This window comes from Pempheris klunzingeri, chromosome 4 (genome assembly GCF_042242105.1).
Source record: "Pempheris klunzingeri isolate RE-2024b chromosome 4, fPemKlu1.hap1, whole genome shotgun sequence".
Lineage (NCBI taxonomy): Eukaryota > Metazoa > Chordata > Actinopteri > Acropomatiformes > Pempheridae > Pempheris > Pempheris klunzingeri.
In genome coordinates this window covers 12,182,534-12,200,270 of record NC_092015.1, presented here as the reverse complement: position 1 = coordinate 12,200,270, position 17,737 = coordinate 12,182,534, and positions in this window count along the sequence as shown.

Here is a 17,737-nt window from a genome sequence, read left to right as displayed (position 1 = left end):
GATGGCTGATATTACTTTCTTCTGTTGATATCCAGTGAACTCGAACCATATTTGAACAGTGACACTGTTTGGGCTCACGTCAGGCACGTGTTAGTGTTTATGCCAAACATCAGACAGAGGGCTATGTAGAGAATATATTATAGTGCTCTTATTTAGGAATCACCAAATATAGCAACACATTTCCCCACTTTGAGCTCTTATCACTATGGCGATATGAAAACTTCCAAAGAGCAAGAAAGTGTTGATATGGCTTCACCCATTTAACACTGTGACATTTAGACTTCAAAGAGATAAGAGCACAGAGCCAAACACCTAAAAAAAAAAAAACATGTGCTCAGTAATATGTATGCCCTATATAGCCTTAAATCTGATATATTGGCATGAATGCTGATACGTGGTTTAAAGCCCTGAGCTGTGGGATAAACCCCTGAGATTGGGCTGAAAGGGGCTCTGCTCACAGCAGTGTGACATGCCCTTTATTTGCCCTCATTGGCTCAGCAGGGGTGTGTAATCTCTCTCCTCTCTTTCCCATACTCTACTCCCCTGGGAGTCGGGGGACTAATGCAAAACAGTGATGCCCATCAAATGTTTTGTGTGTAAGACAACGTCTGGACCCAGATGATTAAATATGAACACAACCAGGATCGCTGACCGACAAGATGTCAGGACTCGGAAATCATGACAGTATATTCGGCAAGAATCCGTCCCCACTTTGATTGAAGTCTCATTCTTATTGTGTTGCACTGTCAGATGACAAACACAAAATGGTGATTTGATCAACTCAGATTATTGGCCACTTGTTAAACAGTTCATATTTAGCAGCTGCAGTCTGCTCAGTCAGTTGCAAACAGAAACAAATGTTGGTTGTGATGTACAGTTTTGTTATTTGCAAGCCAAAATGGAATGAAGAGGACACCCAGACATTATCTTTGTGTTCTGGTATTTTATTGAGGACTTTATGAAAACATGCTATTAACACTACCTTTTCAGATTTAGGCAGCTTAAGAGCTCAATAGGCTTCAAACAGCTCAGATCATAAGACAAGTCGTTGAACCACATCTAAAGCTAAAAGTATGTATACCTGCTCCAAATGGCCCCACTCACCTGCCTTCTCAAAGAACTCTCTTTGTCTTGCAATGGGGATAACAGTGCACACTGTCGCACACACTCTAAAGCAGTTTTAGAGTGTGTGTGAAAGAATAAAAAAGAGTGCCTACTTTCACATTGCTTTTGTTGCATGTGATTGTCTGATTATCTGTTCAGAAAAATTACAAAAATTGTTGAGGGCGCCCAAAGAAACCCGCTATACACTCCATAGCCATACACTATGCACCAAACAGACACAGACGGACAGAAGGTGAGCTAAAACGAGAGTAATTATTGGACTTAGATTCATCAGGAAGCCAAAAACGCATCTCAAAATGAACGCTGATGTTTGGCAAGTTTGGCATAGCAACTTAAAGGGTGATGATATGTCAATGTTATGTTCACAACTAAGTTATTTCCAAAAATATCAGTTATCAGCATACAGAGGCCAATAGATTAAGTCACTGGTCACCTCCGCAGGTCACCCCTGTGTCACTCTAGACAGCATCTCATCACATGTATGGTTTGGTATATATACATGTACACACACACACACACACACACACATGGTGCAGTAATAATTTTTGAGTAAAGGTTGAGTGTACTAGTCTGGTAAAGTCCAACTGTGTCACCACTCCGGAGCGTCCTCTGTGGTTACTCAGGTGTGTCTTGTGTGTGTGTCAGTGGGCTTAAATAAATAAATGGATATCTAAAGGCATTTCATAGTTGTTTTCATCACACGCTCTCATACTGACACACAGGCCTCTTCTGGTCTTATCTAGACTGCTGGAAGGGGCTCCCTCTGTTCCATAGGAGGACAAAGTCTACTAGTTACACCATAATAACCCTAAAGAGAGAGAGAGAGAGAGAGAGAGTGTTTTGTGTGTGTGCGTGTTTGACTTCCAGTAAGTGGCCTTTTGCAGCAGCAGCTATGGTAAGCAGGTGTCCTTTGTTAGACCTAATCCTCACAAACCTCTTTCAAAACCAGTCTGATATTTACTTTTCTCCCTCTTCCTGAGAGACTCTGACGTCAGAGCTGCAGTGATACTGACAAGAAGGCTGAAGTGTATATTTCACTGCAATTCATTCTGGGGACAGTTTTTACAGCCTCTATCTGTTTCACTGTAAGATTTATGACGGTGTCTCTCCCCCACTTCTCTCCTTCTTTTTTACTCCCCTCGTCTTTCTACACTTTTTTTTTTTTAAAGAAAACCCCTCTATCTCACCTCCCACCTCCTTATCTGTTCCCTCTGCTGCCTCTCGTCTGCCTCCCTGCCCCCTTGTATCCCCTCCTCTGGCTCCTTTCTTTAAATGCCTCTTTGCTCCCCCGAGCTCAGTTTGTCCTGCCTGGAGTTGCACCGTTGTGCCCAGCATCTATTTCTTCTACACCCCCCAGTTATGTCATACCCTCTGTCTGCAGCCCCAGGGTTTCTGTCAATCAGCAAGCTATAAAACGGCACTCATCCGAGCCCGCCCACTTTCCATCACTCCATAGACACAGAAAAAATGTCACTATGCTGTTCTCTGCTCTTTTCTATATTTCCTTTAGTAACAAGTTAGAAGTTGCTGTGGTTGCATGTCTAATTCCAGATGAATAGATGAGACAGCATTTGCATAAGCCAGCATGTCTTAAATAGGCCGTCAACTTTATATAACACATCAGCTCGCTGGGTCTGTTTATCTTACTATATTTATGTTACTGGGTGTTTCTAGTGTCTGATTCACTCCCCAGTCAGTGGGGTCTGAAGCAGCTGCCAGTGCTGTTATTGGATAAACATCTGAGCAAAGTCTGTTTACTTTTAGTCAGTATACATTTGGACTATAAAACACTGCACATTTTAAATTATGTGCAAATGCACAGTAAAGTTTGTGAGTTGTGTGTCTGTCTGCAAGTCTATTGTTCATTGGACTGTGTGTGTGTGTGAGCATGTGGATGAATAGTGTATTACAGTGAGCTTTGGGGTGGGTTATGTAATGTAACGAGGGGGGGGCGATGGAAGAAAAGGGTAATGCATAAGAGTGGACATACAGTACACTGTCTTTCCATGTTGTGACACGTTAGGAACAGAATGCCTTCCCTTGTTATCTGCGTCTACGCTCCACAACTTATCAATAAGCCTCTTTGACAGAGACACAGATACATTGTATGTCATTCATCAACCTGCTGCTCACTCCCACCTTCTGACCCCTTGACCCCGGAACGCATCCCACCTCCCGTAAACAAAACAAAGCATCCATTCAAAAACATGAGCATTTTGAGTACAATATCTTTATAAATGGCATCCCACCCAAGTTTTTTAAATAACATGTAGGAGTGTCCTGTTTTTCTTTGGCTTCTGCCCCACAGACTAACAGGCCCCTAAATACTCATTGCTGTTAAAGTCATCTCTTTGCTCAGGCCTTGTATTTTTTTAGAATAAGAGATTATGAATCAGTTCGGTACAATAAAGACACATTGTTACTCACACAGACCGAGGTTGAACAGCAGACAGACGCCCCGATGACAACACTGTTTAAACAGATGTCAGGTGTCACTTGGACTTGGTTTTCTATGGCTAACAGAGCACCAGCTCAACTTTATTTCACTCAGCGGCAACATGATACTAATGAGGACAATCAGGTTACTATGGCATTTGATATACAATGTAAAAACTAATTTTATGCATCACTTTGTGCAGTACATTTATAAAATATCAAGTATCAGACCATGTAAGCTTTCAGTCATGCATATTTTTTGAGTATTATAATATGAACTGCTGCCTTAAATCCATCTGGGTGTTGCTGTTTTACTGTGCCATATTTCCACTCTGTGTGTGTGTGTGTGTGTGTGTGTGTGTGTGTGCGTGTGTGGTTAGATGAGCTGATTTCAGCATGAAGATTGGCCTGCCAATCTAGAGTGATTCTATCTATAGGCCCACTGAGACATCTGCAGCAGCCAGCAAACACAGTCACCACAGCTCATTTAAGGCCACAGATGGAAGGATGGTAGGATGTCCAAATGAGAAGGAGAGGGAATAAGCAGAATCAATATGTTCTTCTCAGTGAATGATGGAGGAGATATGAGATATGTTAACAAACATAACCTACTGTTAAGGCAAACTGGGAAATGAGTATGTAATGAGTTAGAGCAGGGGTGTCCAAACTACGGCCCGTGGGCCCGTTGTCCAATTTTCATTTGCCCGCAGGAAATTGTAAAAATATATTGGAATGCGGCCCACACATGGAACTTGCGCTGGACTGTATTGTACTTCTTAGTCTGACCACTAGGTGGAGTAACTGTCTTGAATGAGGCAGCTTCTCTATAAAATCAGTAATCGAGGAAGAAATGTGCTACAGGTGACCCAAAATGGCAGAATTAAGGAAACGTAAGAGAGCAAGTGAGTGTAGAAAGTTTCAGACGCGGTGTGCGATGAGAGCACAGCTAATAACTAATGATGATCACTTCTGCATTACGGAGGAGCTGCTTGATGTTAGCAGTCTAAAGAGCACCACGACGGGTGAGGATGTTTTTGAAGCTGTGCCAGATGCAGTTGGCATGATCGGAGTTTAATGGGACGAGCTGTGTGGAGGTGCAACGGATGGGGCTCCAGCTGGGACAGGCGAGTGCAAAGGAATCTATGGTGTCCGCCGAGGGGCAAGAAAGTGGAGGTAAGGCTGTTAATTCGAGCACCAGGGCTCTAGCACAGACTATTTCAAGCTTCCCTCTCTGATGCTGATGCTGGTGCTGGGGAGGGGGAGGTACATCACCTCTAGTGGATTAAAGTTAGCAATATAGCTCACTTCTAGTGAGTGGCCCAGCCCTTTGTATGTTTTTCCGTATGTGGCCCTCAGGGAAAAAAGTTTGGACACCCCTGAGTTAGAGAATGGGCTGCAAACTACATAATTTAATAAATCTAATTAAGCAGACAGAAAGGCTGTGACCAGAGGTCTATTAACCTTTTTGTTACTAAATGCCAAATAATAGATATTTAAATTAAAGAGAGCAGAAGCAGTGCTGTAGACAGACGTAACACTTATTGGGCATCTACTTTGTCAGAATTACAACAAATGAGCCACTTGCGTATTTGCTTACAGCAGAACACAAACAAACTCACATTGTTTTGATTAAAGAAGCCATTCAACAACGATTGCCACTGCTGTCTGGTATCATGCTGCAATATTTTAAACTGATGGTCATGGTCAGCACTAATCCCTGCACATTATAGGGAGGTAAGTAAGGAATGTAAGTAAATTCAGTGGCTATTGCTGCAAAAATACCAACCATAAATAGTACAAAAGGCAGGATTTGATTTCATGAATATTTTGCTAAATGGCCATTTGACATATTCTGTTTTTCCTACTGCGTATGCTGTTTCAGTACAATATCAGCTCCCGGCAACTAGAGCATGATTAATGTTTCTGTATTGTTATGTTTAAGCATTCAAAGCACTTGGTTCTTCTTGGTTAGGCCACTTCATCAACACTAAATCAAAACCACGATTGTTACCGGACCATTGTCCTATTAGTTGTGTGCAGCACACAAGTTTAACAGGTCTGAACTGGAAAAAAAACATGGCCAATGAACATAATCCAAGCAGCAAATACATTTCCCTCAAAACATCATTGGGGAAAAACAAATAAACAAACAAACAAAAGAAAACCGTAAAATATTTTGTAGGAGACAGGCTCCGTTGTAATATGGGAGATGTCCTCTGAGAAAACCGCTGACATAAACTGCGAGAACATACAATATCTATGTCAATACAGTTGAAGTCATCAGACATCGCTTCAAATTTACCACAACTATGCTCAGGGGTGAAGATAATGTTAGAGAGAAGACAGACGGACTGAGACTCAGAGAGGAGAAAGGAGAGAAAAAGAGAGAAAGAAAACTAAAGTTTGATAAATGAACTTGTGTATAAGCCATAATATCATCTGCCTGTGGGATTTCACTCGAGCTCTTCACTCAAGCAAGCAACAGGCATTCTCTGTGTGTGACAGCAGAGAAAAACACTGTAAATCTGCACCATGCACACACTGCTCCAGTGAGAGCTGCCATAGTGACAATACAAAAGAGGAAGAATGCACAATTGTGGGTTTTTATTCCCTGAAGTACAGGAAAATGTACAAGTTAGACGTCCAAACACATTGTCTGTCACTGTCATCAGTCTGCCTCAGTCAATCTGGGAAATTGAGTGACAGATACAAACTGTTGCTGCTGGCTGTCTAATCCAGGGCTCAGCGCCTGACTCTAGTATTCATATTCAGCCGCAGACTGGACGTGGAAATAGAGCCTGTGTCAGTCTACCAGATTTGCGTTAGATGGGTCAGCAGTAACTCCCACACATGCCCCAGTCTTTCATGGGCACACAGAAACAGAGAAGCACCCGTGAACACACACATTACGCTCATTCACATACACACACACACACACACACACACACACAGAGGCATGCACTGGTTGACAGAGAGAGTGGTTGTTCTTCCAAGTCCTCCCTCGGCCGGCAGCTCTGAGACGCCATGGGTCTATATTTCAAAGGCCAAGGTCAGAACGGCCTGCATTCACCAGGAAGTTACACAGTAATGAGACCAATTAGGAGGCTGCCGCAAGGAGGTATTCAATCTCTGTCTTTCTCTGTCTCCCCCTCTATGTCTCCATCCCTCTCTCAAATCCCACCAGGAATAAAGCCTCACTTTGTCCTCGGAAATGATCCACATTTTTACAAAAACCTTAAAAACAATAAATACTGCCTTTCCTTGAGTTTGGCTGTTGGCTGCAGATGTCATACGACTCTTTTCCCACAGCCGGGCAAAATGGCACCACTTTCGATTGACCCTCTCATTTTTACTCACATCACACTCCCTCACTGTCTACTCTGCTCCGTCTCTCCCTCCCTCTGTCTCTCCCAGACCTTCTCTCATTCTGATCTTCCCTCCCTCCCTTTTTGCCTCTCTGTGGTTCACTCCCATCAGCCCAGTGTCCCATCAGACGTGCACATACACACACACACACACACACACACGCACACACACACACCAGCAGTTTGATTCTCTTAATAGCATGTGCACTGTTCAACCTTGACAGTGACAATGAACATCTGCATACTACCTGCATCAATCAGAGCTGACAAAAGCAAAATACTGGCAGTAAATCTATTAATATCTATACTGATATATTATTATGCAGTACAGTATTTCATTACTAATGCATTAACATTTAAAGCACTTCATTGATTTTCAGTTTACACACCATGAGGATAACTTTTCAGCATGTGAAATTAGTTTTCTAATGTGGCTGTGGCTTTTCCAATGTTTGGAAAAACTACCCTGACGATGAGGGTCATTGGCTTAAGAGTTAAACTGATAACAAAGTGGAGATGTGTTTTTTGCATTTTGCATCAGTTTCTCATGCTCGACTGCTTTGATTATGACCATTACTTTTTCAGTCTGTCTCTTATGAAAGTACAATACAAAATTGCTGGAGCACCTCTTTTAAGCAGCAGTTTAATGTTATAACAATGAAGCTGATTTTAACGGTTTAGTTTAATTCACTGTATAACGATCCAGTGCAGTTATTGCAGGCAGAAAAACACAGCTCAGAGAAGTTTTTATTTTGAACAACATGCTTTATTGGCAGGCTGAGCATAAACACAATAGACCATCAAGGAGAATGTTACCACATCACTTGTGGATTGTTGAATTGTAAAACATTAGATAATTTGTGGAAACATTGCAGAACAAAAGGTTAAACACAAAACCCAGACCTGGACAGTAACTAATGAGGCTTTTAGTGTAAGTTCAAGCTTGCTGCCAGCTATCACACTGAAGCTCTTCAACTATGGTTTTCTGTGCCACCTTTCATCCGATCATCCGATCATCCGATCATCCGATCATCCGATCATCTGATCATCCGATCAACGATCATCTCAGCTGATTTCTCTCTCTCCGCTGCCATTGTAGTCAGTGCCACATCCTATATTCACCTGTTTGCCCCTCCTCCACCCTATTGTTACCGGTGTTAATGTCCTGTTTACCTCTGATCAGCTGCTATATATAAGGCTGTATCCTTATAGCTTACCTCTGCTAATCGATGGGATCAGTGCCAAAGTCTTTATTGAATAAAGCCTCTGAATTCATGCTGACATGGTCTGCCCTGACTGGAGTAACTATAACTGTTGAATAACATTATGTGGTAAAAAGTAAATCCCGCAAACATAGTGAAGTAGAGGTACTTGAGAAGACTACTTAAATATATGTACTTAGTTGCTTTCCACCACTGTCCTCAGTTCATCTGGAGGTTCAGTTGCTCAACATTAAAAATGTGACCATACTGACGAACAGAGTCAACTTTGAAGAAGTTTCATAATGGTAAATTTCATTTACCAGAACAACACATCAGATTATTAAACGGTAGGTACTTAGACTCAGTGAAATCCTGCAGCGGGTCTTTGTTCTCATTCTCCCAGTGGTGAAAGCAGCTTTACTGCTGACACACACCAGACGTCATGACCCCATTCCCAACACGTCCAAACCCTCTCCCTGTTCTTAACAACTCAGCTATTCCTGATGTTTTGTTGGCTGACATTCTGCAGGCCAACAAAGAAAAGAATCAACAGTCCAAATGAAAAGGAATCGGACAAAAACACCCCAACCAAAAGCATCAAAGCCTGTTTCTGTATTGAATAGAGAAGCTTAGATGGTGGTTTGACTACCTTTCAGAGGTGCACTGTGACAAAAGCCTTAGCTAAATACAGAGACAAAAGCAAATGGGTGATGTGGAGCCTCATTGCCCAGTGCCATCACAAAGTGAGTTTGTTCTTATAAACCTTACTGGCAGTGACTGAATACATTCATAATGTCAAGTGGAGGATAAGAAAGGGCAAAAAATGGGTCAAAGAGGACGCTGAAAATAATGGAAAGCAATAATTTAATTGTGCAAGTGGATGTTTTAATACTTGAAGTATAGTAAGTATAAAAAGGTTGTTCAGGAAAAAAGAAGAACCTGGAGAAATAACACTAACATCTTGTAAAGCACAGCTGACACACTCACTTCAGTTAGATAAACACATTTACTTAACTGAATCCATAAATCACACTTGCAACCATTTTTACATACCAGAATGTTTTATATGTGCCTCCATCATGCAAGGCATCCATTAGTTTCCATTCATTTCAATCTGTTATCATCTTGCAGTAACTTGAAACCTACTTGAAATCAGTGATCCATCACAGTTAACATCATGTCTGTCTGTTGTCAGAGATATGGTATCATTGCCTGGCAGTACAGTGCAGTGGCTTCACATCAATCACTTTTAACTCCTGAACTATGCAACAATAACTTTGACCAATTTTCAAGTAACACGTCGATCTGAATGGTAACCAGTGGTGGCAGAAACATGTTCTGAAAACTTGGACACTACAAAATAATCTGATAAATGATCAGCAGTGATTTAGAGTATACATAAATGATAGTAAATTAACTACAATAGGACATAAACGCAGATTATTATTTTGTTGTCAGGTCTTTCCTTCACCCTGCCAGTTTCAGATTAGACTGGTCCAGACACGTAGTCTGGACAGTGTCTGGGGTCAAGGCCCTCCTACAGAGCTCCTCTCATAGGTCACATCCTGTCCGAAGGGGGAGAGAGAAGGGGCTCCTCTTACCGTGGGAGGTGAGAGGCTGGAGGTCAGAGGTCAGGGCTACGTTCTCAGGTTTCAAAGCTTGCTGGGGGCTGAGGTTGCAGGGTCACGCTGGGTAGTTCAGCTCTAGTTAGGGCCGCTGTGTCTTTGTGCATCAAAGTAATGGCTTCCGCAATTAAACACTAAAAATGGAAGCATTTATATCCTCTGGTGAAAGAGGGGGACAGTGATGATTGTCGAGGTAACTGCTGTTTTGGCCAATCGTGCGATCCGTCTCTGGGCGCTCGTTATCTGCTGTGCGGCGGAGCACACGCTACAACTGATTTTAGTGTGTGTTGTTGCTGTGGGATTACTAAGCAATCAATCATTGAGGGCAGCTTTGCTTTTGACTTCAGTGGACAAACACAGACTCAGTGTGAGCTCACTGTCAAGAATAAAAGACTACCAGGTCTGACAGATTCAGGAGTGTGTGCATGTGTGTGTGTGTGTTAGTGGTTTTGATGGCTGAGACGGAGGCCCTTTTAGTTTATAGAAGAGTATGACTTGGAAGTATTGGACAACAGAGAGTAACTAAGCAGTTTACAAGGATGAAAAAGACAAGTACAAATGAATTAAAAGATATAAATACCACTGGTGAGCAGACCCTGAAGCTTGAAGAAACTTGAAAGTGGAGAGTGAAAAAAAAGATATAAAAGAAAGGCACTGGGAGGGTGGAGAGAGAAGAAGGTAAAGGTCATTGAGCTAGCCAGGCCCCGAATAATAAGTCATTGTTTTTTGTATTCGATCAGGAAAGTGAATGCAGATATTCAGAAGTGGGATAAAGGGCAAGTCTAGAGAGAGAGAGCAGAGTTGGGGGTGGAAAAGGGAGAGAGTGTGGGTGTGGAAGAAACAAAAGAAGACAGGAGAAAGACTGCCAAGAGTGAAGAGGATAAAGAGGGTGAGGGAGTGCAGAAGAGCCCCAATCAAAGAACCTGTAACAAAATGTACAAAAGAAAAAGGGAAGAACTAAAACTACGTCAGAAGTACAAGTTGAACCCTGCTGTTTTCCAGCGGGCTGTAAAATTGCTCCACTGAACAGGGACAGGGAAGTGGAGCGCTTCTGCAGGTGTTATCTCAGTTACTGATAAAGAGCTTTACGCACAGCGTGGCGTGAGACGAGGAGCTGGGCTTCACAGGGAGACAGGGACACGTTTACATAACTGGCCCCGAAACTGCCAACAGCCGGATTGGTCCGGGCTTGCAGCGTTAAAGCCTCTGTGGGTCCAGATCCAGATTTCATGTGTCTATCAGTAAGTACGTTAGAGCAGAGAGGAGAACAGAGAGTCCCTTGCGACGAGAGGTTCTGTTTCCTGTCAGGATGCATGTCCTCAGTCAGAGCAGGGGAGCACATGTGTTGATCAAGTGCCAAGAACTAGAGAGAGAGAGAGACCACACTCACTTTAATACATTGATCCACTTATTCATTTCAAACAGTTTGAGACAAATGATGAGGCAATGTAACACTTCCCAGCTTTAGGCAATGACTATTCATTAAAATGTATCAAGATGAGGTAAACTGTATATCTTCAATGCATCACTGCGAGATGATGGAACAAGGTTGTGGGGAAAACTGGTGGAATGAAAAACGATTCCATTAAACCTGCAAAAATGTTTCCACTAAATGCAGAGTTTCAACTACAAAAAGTCTTCCAAATTAAATTATAGAATATGTAATTTATAGTTTTTTTTATCATTTACCTTTCCAAAATGTTACAAATCACTGGTCTACAAGTCCTCTGATGTGACACTGCTAGGTTTAAGCACAAGATTTAGAGTTGGGGAGAACTTACGATAAGGGTTAAAATGATTTGTTACTTAAGGGTAAAGGACCTGCATTGTCCACAGAGCCTACAGCCACTCTGGGTGAATGGGGTTTAAGCCCAATGCCCATGTTGGCATGCTAGTATGTTAATGTTGAGCAATAATGTTTATCTTGATTGCCATCGTAGTTTAGCATGTTGGCATGCTAATGTTTGCAAAACGAAACTATAGCATTGGACACATTAAAATTTCACCACATGATGGCGCTAGAGGACCAGTCAGGGGATCACCAACATCATTAGGTTTCATCCTCTGGGGACCATGAATGTACAAACTGTCATGACAATCCATACAATAGTCGTTGAGATATTTCAGATAAGGCATAGAGACGTCCAGCACATTAACATTGTCCATTCATTTCCTTGAGGCTTGTCGCCAGTGTGCCTAAAAATACCTCTGTGGTTAAGGTAAGGGAACAATAGCAGTCATGGCGGAACAAAAAACTACAAAAAAACCCAAACACTGTTATTTGTTCTCTCATTGTCTCTCGTGTCAAATACAGATGATTTGTTGGCTCATCCATCCACCTGACCTCCTCCCTCTGCAGACTCCATAACAATGTCACACGATTTCCTCCTCTGTCCAGATGGAAAAGAGTCTGACTCCTGCACTGGCTTGATGGCTTAGTCACTTTAACACACTGGCTGAAATGGTTGATGTTGTCCCTTTTTTTCTTGGAAGGACACAGTCAACATTTCTCTTTTTGAATTGATGACCACAATCTCCGTCAATCTCGCATGTGAGCAATAAAATCATTCATGTGTACTCTGCCAAAAAGGAACACTTTGGCCTATCGGTGCTATTGAGCTGGTCAGGCCACTAATGAGTCACAGGGGTGGGTAAATAATCAGCTTCCACCTATGACATTATCAGTGATCGCTAAACCTGTGGACTGACTTCATTGGCATTTGTTTACTCTTAGCAATAAGATTGCACTTTTGTTGATAATGTTAATTCTGCACAGATGTTTGGAAACACTCAGTCATGGCACATGATCAATATCAAAACCAGGCAGTCACCCACACGCTATCTGAGGTGTCTTTGTCCTCTGTAAATCAATCAAACTGATGTCTATTAGACTTGCAGTCCACACAGTTGTATACCACAGGATGACATCAAGGCAAACAGGAGATACATGTGTGTGTATGCATACGGATACAAGAACACACACACACACACACACACACACACACACACTGTACCCTTATCTGTCCCATATGAGAGATCAAAGCACCACAGGCTGTCAGCAATCTAACAGAGAATGAGGGAACGCCAGCAAAATAAACTGATAAAGAAAGAGCAGGTGATAAAGGCAAGAGAAAGAAAGGGGAAGCTTGGGGAGAACAGATGCAAACAAGAGCAAAGGAGAGAGCGGCAGCGAGGAAAGGAGAAGAAAATATTCACATATGTCCCAGAGTAAATGAGGTCACTACACCCATGAGCCATTTCTACACAGAGAACAATGTATGTCTCTGGAGGCTAATCAGATAACATCAGCCAAGTGGGCTGCAGTTGTGAGCCAATCACGGTCTCTGTTGGTGACATCAGATGTACAGTTGGATACAAACCAGGGAATATGATCTACTGAGGAAAGAAAAAAAAAATTGAAAAGGTGGTTCCTCTTGGAAATCAAACCCTAATTGAATTACACCCTAAAGTCTCTACTCTCTTGCTCCAGTTTCATCAGCAATATCACGTTCTGGAGTTGAGGAAGGACTTTTTTTGCCCCAGATCCAATTTGGCACTAAACACTGAAACCAAGTACAGTGCAGGCAACTTGAGATGCTCTGCAAACAGCAGATGTTCTGCTTATCAAGGAGCACACAGCACCTGGTTTGTGTCTGAACACCAGAGAGCATAAATCCAAAATGTATACAGCTGAGCCTTAGGGACAAACATGTGAAATTCGGACATAACTCATGGTAGATTATTAACTACAGTCTTCACAGGAGAGGAGTTTCTATTGTGTAGCAGAGCCGCAGATAAGGAACTGATATGGAGACACTTCTGTCATCTCATTGTATCCATAACAGGTTAATTGTCCTTTCAGCTGTGTGCTCAACCATAAATGAAGTGAAATTACAAAACCTTCTTCTGTCTTTACCTCTTTAAAAGGAATATATTGTTATGGGTACATGTAACATCAAGCAACAAACTGCATGAACTGCTTGCAATTGCAAGTTTGTTTAATGCTCTACATCCACAACTAGTGTTTACCATGAAGACAGAAAACTGGAATCTCACACAAATTCATTCAAAACTTTTAAGTTCGATCTCAGAGCAATTGTCTTCAATGCAAACTACACTAATCTTAGTTACCATACCAGCATTTACTAATGATCACTAAACATGGTATAGCTCATGCTGATATCTTTAGTTTTACAGATATTTGGTCACAAAATCAATGTTTTAGACAAATTAGAATATTGACCTGATGATGAAAGTATATGAAAGTCAGTGGATCAGTGGAGGAAAGCATGAATCTTGTGGTTCCCAATAGTGTAGAGATATTTCACTCAAAGCCACAAATGTCCACTTTATGGTGGCGCCAGAGAAAAAATCAGGCCATCACTAAATCAGCAAACGCAAAAATAAAACCTGATTTAAAATCAGGCTATCTTCTGAGGACCACAGATGCCTAAGAATTTCACTGCATACAATAGTTGTTGACACAGTTCATTGAAACCCAAAAATGTCAGCCTCATTTGTTACTGAGATGAGTGTTGCCATGCTGCTAGCATGGCTCAGAGTGGAAACTAAGAGAAGTCAGAGACAAAGAGAAAGAACTATGTCAAGCAAACAAATGGCTGAATTTCCTCACAAACAATTTGCTTGAGCAGCAGGGTATCATAGTTTATAGTCACTTTTATAGTTATCCTCAAAATGTGCATGAACCTGGGGGCTTCAGCTGACGCATCAACGAATAAATACACTGTACATGTGCAAGCGTAAAGATACAAAAGCGTGCACATACAAACAGCCTGGAGAAAAGACACATGTTCTACAAACCACAGGACAGATGTTCTGGAGGCAGAGATGGGCCTCTTTAAAGCAAAACACTGAGCTGTTCAAAGAGGCCCTGCTGACCCCGGGATAGAGTGACTCAATTAGCTTCCCATAATGAGACCACACTGTGGGGGGTGTTTATATAAGCTTATTAAAACATAATCCTGCTAGCAACGCCATACTGTAGCATGCCAGGCAGGCCACTCCTGCAACCACAGTGTTCGCTAACAGCAGGCTGGTGGCTTCAGCCCTCAGAAGAAATGAGGAGAGAGATCAGAAAAAATATATTTATTCTAGTCTATAGTCCTTTATTTTTGCAGTGCATTGGTTCTGTAGTGTGGTGAAGACACCGTAATACTGCAGCACTTATATAATTGCATTACTACACACTGTGTGAATTATTTCTGTCAATAACTGTTTATGGCATACACTCTTTAATTCATATTTTCAGATTTGTTTTGTAGACTATGCTTCTGTATTTACCTGTAATACAGTAAAGTACTTTTTAGCCACCTGGGAGAAGCGCAAAACAAGCTGCAAACACAACACTGACATTGGGGCAAATTGGGCAAAAGTGTTAGAAAACACACTAAAATGCTAAACTTGCATTTATCAAATGTTTTCCATATGAGCAAGAGAAACTTGCATAAACGAAGTGGGGCACTGAGTCTCCTAATATCAGTCTTCGAAGCTGCTCTTGTTACGTCTGACTTGTTTGTTTTATTAACTGAACTTTTAATCTACTGATCTGCTGGGGTCTCACAACTCGGGTCAGAGGACAGTTGGAGAGAAAAAGGCTCACAAGAAATAATACAATGTATTGAACTAGTTCAATCTGAAGATGTGGACATGTACTGTTGTATGTAGCCTGTGAGGCTCAAATCAACTAATTACTCCCCATGTTCATTTCAGTAAGTGGTTGGTTGTGTTTTAATGTAGACATCATTCTTAAAATTGAGACTGACTATTAATACTTGGAGAATATAATACATTTGTAAATATGGTTTTGTGAGGTTTCTCTTCATAGTGTATGTGTGTGTGAGAGAGGGAGAAAGATAGAGGTTCATGTGTGTATTTTAATCTCAAAAAAGGCAGGGTCTGAGAAGCAGATTGAAACCCACTGAAACTGACAGAGAATAGCTCCTCAAGCTAATATTTTCACCTGTTGCGTGACTAATAATAGACCTGTGCAATATTTATCTGCATGGAATATGTGTAGACAGAAGCCCTTTGCATGTGTGTACTGAAAATAATTAAAATCCTTACATTTCTGTTGCTTATTCAAGGGCAATTTCTACCAATTTTGAAGAATTAGTATAGTCCTATGTGCCCAAAGACTAAATACAGTATGATAAGAGTAATTATAAAAATGACTTCAGATTTTAGATTTTAGGGAACTACAGACAAACGCTTCCAACAAAGGAAATAAAAAATTTCAGTTGCAGGCACAAATGTGTTAAAAGTATGTTAAATTAACAATCAGCTATTTCTGTTTATTCACTCTAAAACATTTTGGGGTTCCATTCATGTAAAGCACACTGAACGCTTTAGACCGTTCTCACCTCTCAGAGTCATCGTTTAACACTTGCAGTCCTGTGAACATATGAGAACATGAGAAAAAGTCACTGAAGTAACTTACTGGGGCCTTAAACATACTTTGAAAGCAGATTTCTGTCAAGAATAATGAACTGTAGTCAATCGCTGGTTAAGTCTACGTGTGGGTGTCTTTTAATCAGGGCCCCAGACATATTGCATCGCATTACAAGAGCTTGGGCAACAGTTAATCCTAAAGACAATGTACAAAGTGGCCCACAGTCTACTGGTTGGATCCCTTCCCACCCTACAGACCTGATCGAATTTGTTAATGTCCCTTAGTAATCCTGCCCCACGAGCTGAGCTCCACTCATTATGCTGGCAATTATCTGAGGGGTACCGGAGAAATCCTTCACCAACTTTAAGACATCAAAACTGATTACAGAGCTGCTCTTTCATGTGGAGTCAGAGTTCAGTTGTTACCTAAATGATTCGCAGAAGTTATGTAAGGACGAGAGTTTACAGGACTGAAAAGTTCAATGACCATCTGAGCTTTCACAGATGAAGAAGTTGACTGGGGCACCCATTTCACACCATTATCTCCCTCAATACTAATCTAAAAGGTATATGTAACAGCATTTCCCAACAAAAAGGAGATACCAGTAACAGTTCAGTAACATTTCTGGGAATTTGGGTTTTGATGACATGAAAAAAGTGTACATTTTAAATGATTGCACAGACATTACACATGCTGGATTTATTGTTGGCTGATTCTGATCCAGTACATCTCAAAGGATTAGTTCAGCATTTCAAGAAATACTCTTATTCGCGTTCTTGCCGAGGTCGATGAGAACAGTTAATACCACTCTCTTATCTGGCCATTCAATATAGAGCTGAGTCAGCAGCCTGGCTCTCTGGAGGTGAAAAAAAATCCACCCACCAGCGTCTCTAAAACTCACTAATCAAGATGTTCTATCTTATTTGTTTGATCCATGTAAAAACCTAAGTGTGAAATGACAATTGGTGATTTTATAGGGATTATCTGCTGGACAGAGCCACTCTAACCATTTCACCCAGTCAAGTCTTCACGCTAAGCTAAAATAACTGGCTGCTGGTTCAAGCTTCATGTTGGACTCATGACCTCAGTGTTTCTACAATCCTGGCTACGGTCCTGTTCCCATTAGCAGCTGTCGACTTGAAGCTAATGACAGATACTGGAGCTCCAGCTCCGCTTGGAGCGAAACTGAGCAGCTCTGTTAGACTGAACCCATTGTCTGCCACAGTGGAAGCCATCTCACTGAGCCACAAGGTCATTTAAATGTTGGTTTTGCCTCCGTGAATCTGTGGCCATGAAATGGCTCCAGTGCATACAGTTAGATTACCAATGAATGATAATATTTTGTCAGTTCCACATGACGTCCATACTCTTCTAGAGTTTGGTGATGTTGGCTCATTGGTGTGTTTTAGGTTTACATTCGGTTATACAAATATCGCCACATGTGTTTGCTTAACACTGAACTCCTCTGTTGGTACAGTTTTGGTATTTGGATTCAGCAGACACTTGCTGAAATAGTGACACTTGCTCATGGATGCACAGTCAAACAATCTCACCGTGAAATCTCCGTGAGACGTG